The sequence below is a fragment of the Microcebus murinus genome, chromosome 5, assembly GCF_040939455.1.
Source record: "Microcebus murinus isolate Inina chromosome 5, M.murinus_Inina_mat1.0, whole genome shotgun sequence".
NCBI lineage: Eukaryota > Metazoa > Chordata > Mammalia > Primates > Cheirogaleidae > Microcebus > Microcebus murinus.
The window spans coordinates 97,139,973-97,154,486 of record NC_134108.1 but is presented as its reverse complement, the minus strand read 5'-3'; positions in this window follow the sequence as shown (position 1 = coordinate 97,154,486).

The following is a 14,514-nucleotide window of genomic DNA, read 5'->3' as shown; positions in this document are numbered from 1 at the left end:
CCAGCAGTAATACTGTAACATCAGTGTAACCCCCTTAGGTTCCACATCCTCTTGGCTGTATCACAAAGAACAAGGATTCCATGGCAACACACAATGGCCAGTTGCAGTACCCTTGCCAAGCATCATGCCCTATATTTAGCACAATAGCACCATGCACTATCATTTTTTCGATTATTATGGCATGGTGTATAAACTGAGGATCAAAGGACAGACTATAAAGTTTTAGATAGTTCACGTGATTAGAACTCAGATGAGATACTTTCTGCCATTTTTAAATGCCAGTATCAGTAGAAAGTGGTATTGAAACACCAAAGTGGGATTGTTATAGGCACAGGAGAAAGCTACCTTTTCATTTTCTAAACTTCTATATTATTGAAAAACAATTTGACAGTAAGTCTATATTCATTTTCTAATTATGTAAACACAATTAAATAAAATTTGACACAAATGAATGATGGGATTGTCTGGCAAAAATTTTGATAATTTCACAGGGGAGAAAAAGGAAAGAGAACTGGACCATACACAGAGCTTTCTGAGGTTAGCGTTTAAAAGAACATGTACAAAAGAGGGAGAATTGACTCAGCAAGGTGAGTAAGATTACTACACTGTTAAGTGTGAAAGGAATGCCTTCAACAGAGCAGCTAGGTCTGCAGAAATATAGTCAAAATACCCCAAAGCCAAGACTATGTCAAGACCTATGAAAATAGCCCATGACAATAAAAGAAATTATATTTGCTAAGAGTAGAAAAGAACGTAAGATAAGAGAGAGAACGTTTAAGAAAGACTCACACTTTTGTTAACCTCACAGAAACAACACACCTACTAAATTGTTATCTTGTTTTGTTTTCTTAACAAGGAGATGTGAATAAAAAGATAAGGGTGAGTTGAACCTCATTATGAGAGAGAAGATATAAAGAGAACATATAGACCCTTTAAAATGGCATTCAGTTTTCAGATACCAAAGGATTACATTCCAGTATAATAAAATAATTTACACATGTGATCAAAAACAGAATCAATAATCTTTAAAAACAGGAAAAGTTTACGGAAATAAATCAATGCACAAATGTTTTAAAATAAGAGACATAGATTCTGAAGATTCGCTTAATCTTAATTTATGTTAATAAGATCTGTCTTGTGTGTGCATGTGTGTGTGTGTGTGTGTGTGTGTGTAGTGATTTTTTATCTTCTTATTTGTGGGGAGATACCCATCACATTTAACTGAAATTATAATTTTTTCGATACATGTCTTATTATTGAAATGAATATTTAAACTTCTTAAATGGTGGAAAGCCAGTGTGATTGTCTATCTGTCTCATAGTATTAACCATCCTAGTGATCATTAAGTGTCTGTTGAGGAAGAACTAAGGAATGAATGAAAGATATGTACTGTGAAGCAATGTTTTTCTCATTCCTGCAAGCACTCTGGTTCACAGTGTGTGGTCATGTCTGAATGTTGTTGCTGAAGAGAGAGAGAGGGTTAGACGACAAAAAGCTGAGATCCCTCTGGGAGGGCCCTCATCAAGTTCAGGGAGTGAGGAGGGAGTCATGCCAGGAACAGGAACAGCAGCTCTAGCCAGACACTCCTTCCGCTCCCACATTTCCCTCTTCTCTCAGCAGGATGATGTCAACCCCGGCTCCATTCAGCCTCGTCTCCCCTCAGGATCTGATGTCAAGAAAGCAAAGAAAGCTGACTCAGTGAGGTCCTTGACCTTATGCACAAGAAGCTTGACAAAGGTGGGGAGCTGATCCGTCTCCATAAAAAAGCCTCTCACCATCTCTGAGGCAACTGCCCATCAGAATAATCTCTTAATGCCTGTCCCCTTTGTGGCATTTGATATCTTCTTGAGGTCTGACAGCATGTCAGACCTAGGGCATCCTTCTGTAGACGTGGCAGTTAAATGGTATCGAACTTCGTAATTGACTTTCCTCTGTTTTGGACCTTCTACAACCCTTCAAACAACGTGACCAGACCTCTTCAAACCACCTTCTGCTTGCCTGCCTGGTTCCTTCCAGGGCTGATCCGTCTGTTGTTAAGATTTAGGAGTCTTCATGTTTCCAATCATGCCTGGGAGCTGTTTCAAATCCAAACAGGCACCCCCGTCCCAACCCCACCATGGTACTGAGAACTTCATGCCTCTAAATTCAGCAGCAATGAGTACACGTAGGTTGAGGGCTGCTCTAGGGAGCTTGACATAAATTAACTTTTTTTTTTACTTAGAGAAGTGTGCTCAGAGATCCAAATCCTTGACTTCTAAATTAATTTCATGAATACTTTTCTTTTTAGATGGGGACTGACTCTAGGAGTGCTTTTTCCAACTTGTCTCATTTCTTAAATGTATGACATTTTTCATTTCATTATACAAATAGGAGGCAAAGGAATCCCTATAGATCCAATTTCTCAGGATCATTTCCAAATGCACCTTATAGACGTCTCTCTGTTCTTAGGCCTAGAATGGAAATGGTAAGGGCTTTTATGTTGTCAGTAATGGTGGTAGGTCATAAAGCAGCAGAATGGTAATCATAGTCTGTCCCCAGATTTCCAAATTAACAAGCACAAACAAATTTTTTCAAATGTAAAAATAAATGCCAGTAGATTGACAATGACAGTGTTTACAATCTTTCTAATGGGAAAAATGGGTGAAGCAGTTATCTTTATTTAAAAAATCAAATTAAACATAAACTTATGTTAATCAATGAATGCAAGTTGACTGCTTAATTGAAATCAATTGATCAAATAATTCATTATAAAGTATTATTCTTGAAACATTAGGGTAATGTACAGAAATAGCTCACTGCTTAGTAAATATGCCTTATAATTATTATTGAAGCATGTTTTAAACCCCTTTCCAGGCATATGGCACCTGTAGTTTCTTCAAGCATGAAAGGAACATGTTAAAAAAATAAAATCAGAGGGCATAATGATTATGAGGATGTAATTTGGAGTCAGACAGACCACAACTTTAATCCTAGCTCTTTTATTGACTAGCAGTATGGTGTTCAGGCTAAGTTTTCTTATCTTTAAATGGGATTAAGGATATCTACTCTGTTGTAATTAAATGGAATCATGTATTTTTAAATGCCCAATATAGTGTGTCACATAGAAATACCTTATAAATGGTACCTACTATTATTATGCAAGTATATATTATGCATCATTAATATGCATTTATATAAACTAGCTTTATATAAATATTGTAATGGATGTGGGAAAGGCAATGTTTTGTGAGTACATTATATTATTATCACCCATATAAAAAGGTAAATAAATGGAGTGCACATAGCACAGTCTTTTGACTTGTAATATTTTTCCAATAGATGTTTGCTATGAGCTGAATGTTTGTTCCGCCTGCCCAAATTCCTATGTTGAAATCCTAATGCCCAAGGTGATGCTATTAGGAGGTGGGCCATTTGCTTCTAGTTATTGCATTTTTCATTTCTTATGACTCTAACCCCTTTTCAAATGTATGGTGACATTATTTATAGTTTCCTTTTCTGCAGATATTTTAAACTTTTCATTATTTAATTATAGTAAGCACTATTGTTTCTTAGTCTTTTTCTGATGATTCTGATACTTGAAGACTTTGCAATCTGTTTCTTTGTTACTTCCTCTGCTTCCCTTGTTTCTTCCTGTTCTTCCCTTGCAATGTGTGTGGTTCATGGTACTTGAGCCCCAGTGAGAATGACTTCCTCCAGAGAAGACTTGTGTATAATTATTCCCAGGTCCCTGGACATTACCTAGTCAAAGTCATCGTAAACCAAGTTCAAAGTCTGGGATTTGGTGGACCACCCTTGCAGTGTGAACTATAGGTATACACCAGCATGAAGGCTGATGACTTTGGATTCACTTTTACTTTGAGAATATAGCTGGTTTGCGTTTCGGATTATTTTGAGAAGTTTGTCCTGCTAGAATCCTCACCACTGTAGTTTCTCCTCGGTTTGGATTTCTGTCCACCTTGCCCTGGTTGGTCATCGAAATTAAAATTGAAATGTGCCACAATTTGCAAATACCCTCTGGGCAAAAGTCACTTCCCTATTTATTTACCTATTGGTTTCCATTTTCTCTTCCACTTTGACCTAGTTGTCTACCTTTTATGAAGGTGACTTTTTATATTTTATCCAGTGCTGTTTTCAGTGGGATAGTTGTTCCTGATTTTCTTGAGGTATGCATTAAAATTATTGTCTTGGACTTTTAGTATTCCCACAAAAAGGAAAGCTTCTTTTAACAAAATAAACATTTTTGTCACATGTGACAATGTATTGATAATTTTCACTTGCAATAACTCATTTAAGGTTGACAATAAGTCTATGATGTTGGTATAATTTCTTTTATCCTCATTTTACAGAGAAGGAAAATAGGTCTCATGGAGATTAACTGATTTCAGAGCTGTTAAATAACCTGCTCATTGTCTCAGATGGCAACCTGGTTTCACATCTCATGCTCTACTTTTTCATTATGTAAGAATTTCCAGAAAACATTTAGTTTTTATATTATGTAAAGATGCAGAAATTCAAACAATTAAAGGGTAAGAATGGGGCCTATATGGGCAACAACTAATCAGTAAGTAGATGTGAGGATAAGACAATGTCAAGGAATAATTCGGCAATGGACTAGGGTATTTTTCTTTTGCTTTGTTGAACTGTAATGTTATTATTTTGCTGTTGAACCCATCTGACCATTTGCTTCAGTACTGTCTTTTTTTATTTTTTTGACCATGTTTAAATAATCTGTGAAGTCCACACCAAAGGAGCTGATTAATCCAAAAATCCATTGTCATAGATTGGATTCCCTGGAAACAGTCCCTAAGACACGCAGTTGCTTGCAGAGGTTTGGGGGAAGTATGCTTTGGAGATAAGCCTTTAAGAAGGAGAGGAGGACAGAACAGGGCAGAGGGAGGAGCTGGCATAAGAAGAGAACGCAAATGAGGCCTTACCCCTTATTGGGAGCTCTCATTGGGTTTGCCTTTCGGAGTTTTCCCAAACTGAGATCTGGGGCCTTAGCTTTTGTATCCCCATATCAGTCACTGGCCACAGCTACCCCCAGGAAAGGCATAACCTCCGGTCAGGCAGTTCTTTGGAGTTGGCTGAGGACAGTTACCATGGAAGCATAGCTATAATCCATCAACTGTGATATTCGCAGCACCTGTGGATGGGTGACTTGGCCCTGGTGATCCTGGTGCAATTCCAGGGAATTGTCTTTGGTGATCTAAAACCTAGGAAGAAATAAACTAATAGGAAATGGGAAAATGTATGAGAATCGTAAAGCTATCTGCTAGTTACCACATAAGAAGCTCCACATGTAACTCAGAAATGCATCATTGTTATGAATTGGTATTTAGTTTGCAAACAGGTGCTGACCATGTGTGCTGCATGGCTTTTCATCCTTATCCACCAATCCCATCAATTTGTGCCTCTCCTGGGGATGTAGCTTTATGCTCTACATCAGGGGTCCTCAAACATTTTAAACAGGGGGCCAGCTCACTGTCCCTCAGACCGTTGGAGAGTGCGGCGCACATTCCACACATGCGCACTGTGGGCCCAGGAAGAGTCGGCTGCTAAGCAGGACTGGCAGTGGCGGTGGCAAAAACACCCCGTGGGCCAGATAAATGTCCTAGGCAGGTGGCATGTAGCCCGTGGGCCATAGTTTGAGGGTGCCTGCTCTACCTTTTAAGATTATTTGAAGTTTTGTCATAAAAATTTGGAGGACTTTTGCTTTATTCTCTAAAAATATTTCTGCTTATTTTAATATAAAAGCAATACTTGAAATAATTTACCAGTTTAATTACTCAATATTTTTCTTCCACAAATCTTCTAATAAATTTTCTATGGGTTAGGCTACAGCTTTGTTTACACCCTTGACAAACCATTGTAAACATTCAGTGTATGACTGTCCCAGTTTGAGAATAATTAAGACAACAAGTAATAATGTAATAATTAAAAAATTTAAAAAGTTTTAAAAATAATAATGTAATAATAAAAGTAAAAATGATGGTAGTGCCGGGCATGTGTATAACATATCAATTAGAGTTTTTAAAGTGAGAAACAGCACAGCATGGAGGTTAGGGGAATGGATTCCAGACCCAGATAGTCTGTTAAAATCTCAGTTCAGCCACTTACTACCTGCAAAAGTTTGGGCAATATACCTCAGGTTTTTCACTTATAAAATGTGGATAATGATAACCACAACTCATCAGGCTGTTTTGAAAATTAAATCAGTTGCTATTTATAAACATTTCAAATAATGCTCCTGACAAAATAAACACTATTTAAAGGTCTGTGTGGGACACTGTCTGTTTTATAAATAACAGTATTTTAAACACTTTTATATGGGATTGAAAGTAAATAGTATTTAAAGAGTGGCTAATTATTTTCCAGTCTAGTCTCTCATTTCATCCTTATATAAGGCTATGGGAAGATAGAAAATTTAGTCACATTCATGGCTAGAGATAGTGGGAGATAGTAGTTAAGTTTCATGCATAAGTTCATAACACTATTCAGTGAAATACCAAAAGGAATTTTTATCTTGTAAAACTTAATTTCTCTCTACCAGATGGTCTCAGAAATCTTGTTTTTGTAATAGCCACTGCAAACCTACTCTGATAAACCAGGTAGAAAGAAGGGGCTATACTTTGTAAAATTATGGCAACAGGATTTATTTTGTACGTAGTTGTTGAAGCAATAGACACAGAAAACATTTGGTTAACATAATAAATGCTTATCGAGTTTAATTAACTTCATGGGAATAGAAGGTGAGAGATTAAAAGAAATATTCTTTCTTCTCTAGAAAAGAAACATTGACATAAAAATACTTCTCTTGTTAGGCTCGAAAAAACCCCAAAACCTTTGTGGTTCAGAATAATACTTTTTTTTTTTTTTTTTTAAGAGCTGGATGAAAAACTAGACATCCAGTTATCTTGTTTTATAGAATATTACATTGAAGCTCAGAAAGGTAAAATAACTTTTCTAAAATTATAATAATAATTAGATACAGAGTTAGCATGAAAAATATGTAATTCTCACTTCTGGGGTATAATATTCCTTTGCTACAGTAATATTAACTATATTATCTCCAGTTTTTCCTTCTAAGGCAGACTCTCAAATCAGCCTCTATATAAGGCCAAAATACTTTCACACCTGGAGAATACAGACAAGCCCTTTAAAAATGGGCCAATGTAATTTGCTGTTTCACACTGTAAATTCAGATTAAAATATAGGTATAGCTGTTTAAGAGAATGATTTATTCCTAATACACCCACTGAAATAAAGTTGGTAATTTACTTTGTCCTCCTTTTTCTTGCAGTTCCATAGGCTGATGTACTAATTGTATTTAAGCTAAGTAATTACTGAAAATTTCCTTTAGACATGCAAATTTAATGGCCTATTTCTATAGTACATGAAAGAAAACTGTGAAATTATAATATCGGTACATTTGAAGTTATCTTAAAAGCTTTTGCAATCTGCCTTGCCCTTGAAAAAAATATGAAACAGAGAATTTGGACCAGCTGTTGCTAAAAGAAATAATAATTTCCCCCCTTTTAAATATTTCCACTGACATAACTGCCTCCCACATTCCCAACACAAACCTAAACCCAAACAAATCTACTTAGCTGTATGCATTGATGCTTCTATTTAGTGACTAGAAACTAGATAGAGAATTTTTCCTTGTTGGGTTGTGCAAGATCAGGGAACTAAAAAGAAAGAAAAAAAGGATGGAGAAGAAGGAGAAAAATGTGTGGAGCTTACTGTAGATTGGCCTCTTGGTTTCATTTTGAACTGACGGGTAAGAGTAGGGGAAGAAGCCTGATGCCATTGTTAAGTTGGGACTTGGGGAAAATCTGGGCATGGGCAGGGCTGCTTCAGGGGTCCTGAGATGAAGAATGGCTTAGAGATGGTGAAGATGGTCTTGTTTCTGCATAGAAACCAGGGCCACAAAACTCAGCGTCAGGAACTTCCGGATGTAACATTCATGAATGATTTGACATGATGTTTCCATGGTGAGCAATGGCTGCTGTGAAGCTACTGTGGTTTGCTCAGTAGGTTTGTATTCAGAGGAGCCAGACTAGGGGAGTGAGAGCAGGACAGACACCTGGGGGTGTATGCTGCTGATAGGTCTGATTGAATATGAGTGAGGCATGCTGTTGGATACTCCTGGATATAACTTGGAAACACTTTGAGAGAGGACTAGAGTCCTGCTATTTTAGTGGTTCTTGAGGCAACAGCATATGCCTTACAAGTATATATTTCAAGTTATCCAAAGACAGAGTGGTATGGTTTAAATGTGTCCCTTCTAAAATTCAGGTGTTGCCATGGTGATGGTATTAAGAGGTGGTGACCGAAAGGGGTGATTGGGCCATGAGGGCTCCTCCCTCAGAATGAGATTAAGGCCCTCATGAAAGATGCTCTGTGCAGTGTTCAGCTAGCTTGTTCATTCTTTTGTCACGTGAGGACATAGCGTTCATCTCTTTTTGTTCTTTTGCCGTGTGAGGACACAACAAAACGGCTCTCACCAGATACCCAGTGCCTTGATCTTGGACTGGCCAGCCTCCAGAACTGTGACAACCTTAGACATTAAATTATCTGGTTTTATAGAATATAGAATATCAAACTGAAGCTCAGAAAGGTAAAATAAGTTCTCCCAAATTACAATACTAATTAGACACAGAGCTGGCATTAGAAAACACGTAATTCTTACTTCCAGCCTTAGGCATTCTGTTGTAGCAGCACAAAATGAACGAAGACACAGAGATCCCACAATTGCCATCAGTTACTCTTTTTACAAGTTTCATGAGGTTCTATTTCATCCATTATAGAATTATAGACTAATAGACTCACATGGGCTTATAATTAGAAATGCGTTATTTTTTATATCCTTATATTCCAAATAAATGCTGTCCTATCTAGCTCATTTAGTTTCACTCAATGCAGGAACATCTGTGTGGTCTATCTGACAAATTGTCATCTAATCCCTGAGTTTTATCAGCTCTAAATTCTTATTTATAGCAAACAATTCCAATTTATAGTAACTCAAATTAGTCCCTTCGTAACTTTCACCCTTGGTTCCTACTTTCTCTTTTGCAGCAATTGACTCACCGCTCTTCTGTATGACATTCCTTAAAGTATTTAAAGATAAATTTTATATCCAGCTCTATCTTGTATCAAGTTTCATTTTCCAATTCGACTATCCTTCGGTTCTTTAACCATTTTATTTATATATAGGTCTCCTATCTATCATTGTCTTGGTTGATCTTCTCTCTCCACTAATTATTTATGGTTTCAATGTAGTTCTCACAATGAAACCCAAGACATCAAGTCTGGCTAATCTTAAGGTATTTCCTCTCAATAAGTACACCTCTACTTTTGAAAATAATGACATAAATAATATACAAAAGCACTGAATGGACTTGAGAGCAAATCATCTTTTAATCTTAGCAACTGCTTTCTGTAAAGAAGGGAGTTCAGTGTTGTGAAGTGCCTTCTGAAAATGTTAACTACATCACACAAATCCTATGGGGTATTATTGCCTCTATTTTATAGAGGAGAAAACCAAGGGTCACAGAAGTTGTATAAGCAGGACCCATATCTGGCAAATGACAAAAATCTGACAAAATATTTATGTATATATGTATACACACACACACACACATATATCCAAACTTGTATTTGGATTCTGATACTTTTTCTAGCTCTTGCTCTTTCAGTTTAGGTGATGTTTTAGGAGAGGAAATAGCACCTCATATAATTATTAAATATTAATATTCTCTTAAATACTCTCAAGTATTAAGAGAGTATTTCTTACAATTTCTTATAATATTCTCTTAAGTACTCAAAATGCGCATTCCAATCTATATTTTATTTTATTCTATTATTATTATTATTATTTTTTTTTTTGGAGACAGAATCTCTGTTGCCTGGGCTAGAGTGCCATGGCATCAGCCTAGCTCACAGCAACCTCAAACTCCTGGGCTCAAGCGATCCTTCTGCCTCAGCCTCCTGAATAGTTGGAACTACAGGCATGCACCACCATGACTGGATAATTTTTTGTTTCTATTTTTAGTTGCCTGGCTAATTTTTCTTATTTTTAGTAGAAACAGGATCTTGCTCTTGCTCAGACTGCTCTTGAATTCTTGAACTAAAGCGATTTTCCCGCCTCAGCCTCCCAGAGTGCTAGAATTACAGGTGTGAACCATCGTGCCTGGCCTCTTATTCCAACCTATAAAGTAGAAGTAGGAGTGGACAGATATGGCAGGACAAATGGACTCCAAAGGGTAAAAAGCAAGAGCAACAATTAGAAGATAAGAGCATTTCAGGGTTAATTAATGTGGCAACAATAGTAGTGATGCCTCCATAGAGAGAGTGTGTGGTCAATTCATAAACCCTGGTATTTTCCCATGAACTTGTCTCCTTTATCTTGTATATGTATAGTACATTTTTGAGGGGCCAGGACTCAATATGAATATTTACTTCAATCTCTATTAGATTTTATGCTATTTATGTGTGTGTGCCCATTTTTCTGGCCCATTGATTCTGCCATCCAGCAAATTGTTACTTACATCGGAATTATGTCATCTGTATATTTGGTAGATAGGCATTCTGGGCCCTCATTCAATCCTCTGATGTCAATCTTGAAGAGGACAGAATGTAGGGTAGAGAGGTTTTATAGCTTTCTCCACCATGGCATATACATAGTTGAGATCAGAATTCAAACAATGAAAGATTTCGCATGACAGCATGATTTCTGGAGACGGTTGTCTTGGAAATTATTAACATGGACGTTCCCTTCTATCTCCAAAAAAACATGCAAAGAGCAAATTTAGCTAATATAATATATTCTCACACATACTGTGTAAATGATCATGTCTAACAACAATCTGATGATTGTTGATGGTAATAATAATGATGAAGGTAATAATGATGATGAAGGTAATAATTTTATATTACAGATAAGTTAACAAAATTTCAAAGAACATAAACAAACCCCTTATCATCACAGGTCTGATAAGTATCAAAACAATAGGACTTATCTCTGGTTTGGAAATCTATGCTATTAAGCACTGTTTTCTCTAAACACCTGCCTAAGTCTTTTGTATTTCCTAGCTTTTGAACCTATTTGTTTTTCTTTTCAGCCTTTCGATTAAACTCATACTCAATATGGGAAGCCAGAGATGGCAAGGAGCCAGACTCACCATCTTCCTCTAAAAACAGGACTTCAGGCCTCAACAGGGAGCCCTGAAGGTCCATAAACTTCTGGTGTAAAGGGTCCTCTATGTTTATCCTAAACACTCTTTAGTTATTATGTCAATGTATGCATAATATTTCCACATATATAATTGTTTTTTAAGTTGAACTGAAGAATAGTTTGCTATTCTACACTTAAGAATAGAGAAGTTCTTAAAGGCTTCATAAACTAAAATGGATTTTCCTCTTTGGGAGACAAGTTTGTGTTTTGTAGTAAAGCATGAATAGTTTAGCAATTCTCTTGTGAATTCAACATTTATAAGTCCATACCATCATATTTGTTCATTGCAATAAAATTTCAGAAGTTTTTTTTTTTTTTTCCTGAATGATTACCCTGTGGCTAGGTGTTGGGTAAAATTTTTCAAAAGTAGTTATATGTTGATAGGGTCTTTGAGTAATAGATGTTGTGGGATATAACAAAGGATAGTAAGACATGGGCCCCTCCTCAGGAAGAGGAAACATATATATCAAAATCATGTAATGCCAGACAGAAATACATATGTAAGTAGTAAAACAGCCTAAATATAAGCTATATACACCTTCAATAGCATATTATGTCAAGACTATATACAAGCTAGAACCCAGCCTTTCAAAATATAATTGTTTTTCTTGACGTTATTGCTGATTGAATCATTATACTCACTTGGGATAGCCATTATAAAGAGCCCAATCCTGAAATAATTTCCTAATTAATTATTAAACCACAAAGTTCATTTTATATTGATTACAGTTTAATTAGCCAGCTATTGAATGTACGTAAAATATCCCAAAGAACACACTGGCTTTCTCAGAGGTGGCCCAGGGCACTGTTGTACGTCGTAAGTTCTCGTCAGTTAGCTTAAATCACAACCCAACACAAATGAAAAAAATGTAGTGGAAATTTCCTGAACATTTCTACTAAAAGAAATACTAAACAGAAAACTTGAGCTAGCATATGAATGAGAGAAGATGAACTAAGTTTGGGTCCCATTTACCACTTATAAATTGAATCATTCTTTAAATTTTTCATTAAAATTATAAATAGAAGAGCTGCTAATATTAATACTCCTGAGTAAAATTCCTGAGGATCTCTCTCAAGTATTGAATGTCCCAATTGTTCTTGCTTATTGACCTGTCCAATAATCACAGCACACTGTTCGACGTGTGTATATAATGTGGGTTCATGTACACGTACCACTGTATCACGGGATAAAATTAGTAATTCTATGGGAAAGGTAGTTCAGGACTAGAATTCATATCTCTGAGTCTTTGAAAAATATATAAATGTTCCTTAAATATTGAGTGTCCATCAATTTTGAATGACACAGTGGCTGTTTCACCACAGTTCTCATCCTCTGTAGAGGAGTTAGCACCTGAACATTTATAAATAGACTCCGTGACCAATCACAGACTTCATCTGTTATGTGAATAAACTGAGCCCAGAGAATTGATATGACTCTCCCAAGATCATGCATCTACTTCATAGCAGAACAGGACTTGAACATCAGCATCTCTTTCGGTATAATAAAATAACTACTATTTACCAGAGTTCTTGTATTTTGTAGGCACTTTACCTACGGTATGTCGAATTATAGCTACAATCCTTCAATGTATGTATATATACATTATTGTTATTATGACTAACACTACTATTACTATTTTATAGATGAAGAAACTGAGGCCTAGGGAGTTTAAGGAAGTTATTCAAAGTCACACAGCTGATGAATGTAGAGAAAGTATTCGAAGCACAAACTAGGTCTCTGAGACCTCATGCCTTTACTTTTGGTATGGAGAGAGAGGGAGTAGTATGCCACTCATTTCCCAGTGCTATGTCTGGGAAATATTATTCCGCATTTAACATTTGGGTACTTTGACAACAGGCATATCCAATCAATTATATTTCACAAAGCAATTGAGAACAGAAAAATCTTGTCTAAAATTGAACTTTAGTCGAAATGGTCAGACAGCTGCGTTTATAACAACAAACCTTAGGTTTTCATTCTTTTCCAGAAATGTAACATTTTGTGTTGCCTTTTACAAAGTATTTGTGTGTATACATATTTAAGAGCAACTAGCACAATTACTTCCTAAATGTTAAATTGAATGATGATAGTTTTTTTTTCTCTGTGTGTTCAGTGTTTGGTTTTGTGTAACCATTTTACCTTACCATTAAAAGGAACAACTAAAAATGTTCATTTGTATTTAGATGTTGTTTGCTATTTTATTTTCAGTTAAACATGCAAATTGGTTGTCATCATTGGAAAATTGACAATACAGCAATTAGGTAGAAATTGCCTCTTTATCTAATTTTTCTAAAGCATGAATGTCTTTTCAATTTTCCAAAAACATTTCCCTCTCTGTGCATTTCAGGTCTTGTGTGATTTTTAGCAACGAGGTTTTTTGTTTTTTTGTTTTTTAAATGTTGCTTTTTTCTTTTAATTGTCTGATACTTGCATCAAGCTGTGCTTTAAAATTGAATTTAGTTTTATTTCCTTCCAAGATATTTTTTGTGGAATATCAATGATGCTTTATAAAATACAGAAGAAAAGGTTTCCCGAGGGAATTGACTATTATTTTAAATGTATCTAAGAAAGAAACAAGAGACCAAAACCACTTGTTTAAGTGGAAAAATATTTCTTATTTGGTGAGTCTTGAAATATACCCATGATCTTTTAGCTAAAGCTAATTTCAGTGGCTGAAAATCCTCTGTGACCTTTTAAACTTTCCTTCTCTCTCTCTTGTTTTATTGGAGCCACACATTTCAATGTCTCTCAAGGTTCCTAACACCCTGCTCTCCTCTATTTTTATCCCCACTCCCACGGTTTTCCTCTCACCTCTAAATATGGGTGATCTCTAGCCCTGACCTAAATTCTAGCTTTACATATCAAAATGTGGCTACAATATATTGTTATTGGAAATCTTGAAGTAAAAAAGTCCAAAACTTTATGCTTAGTGTTTTATTTTTTATGATTGTGTACATTGGTAAAGAATGAGATAAATCTCTAGAAAGGATGCCTGCTCAAATAAATAAATATTTCCTGTTCCTGTTTCATTGATTCCTTTGCAGGAAGCCAGTTCAAGTGCAGATTTTAAGCTGAAGGATATAAACTCACTTCTAAAGAAGTAAAATCGGTCCTCACTTAACATCATCGTCGATAGGTTCTTGGAAACTGCCACTTTAAGCAACATGTCATATAACAAAACCGATTTTTTTTTTCTCATCAACCCTGTAATAAAATAACATCCAAAGAAAAAACATTATTGGAGGACCTGCTAAAGGTCATTTTGCTTAGTTGCAAT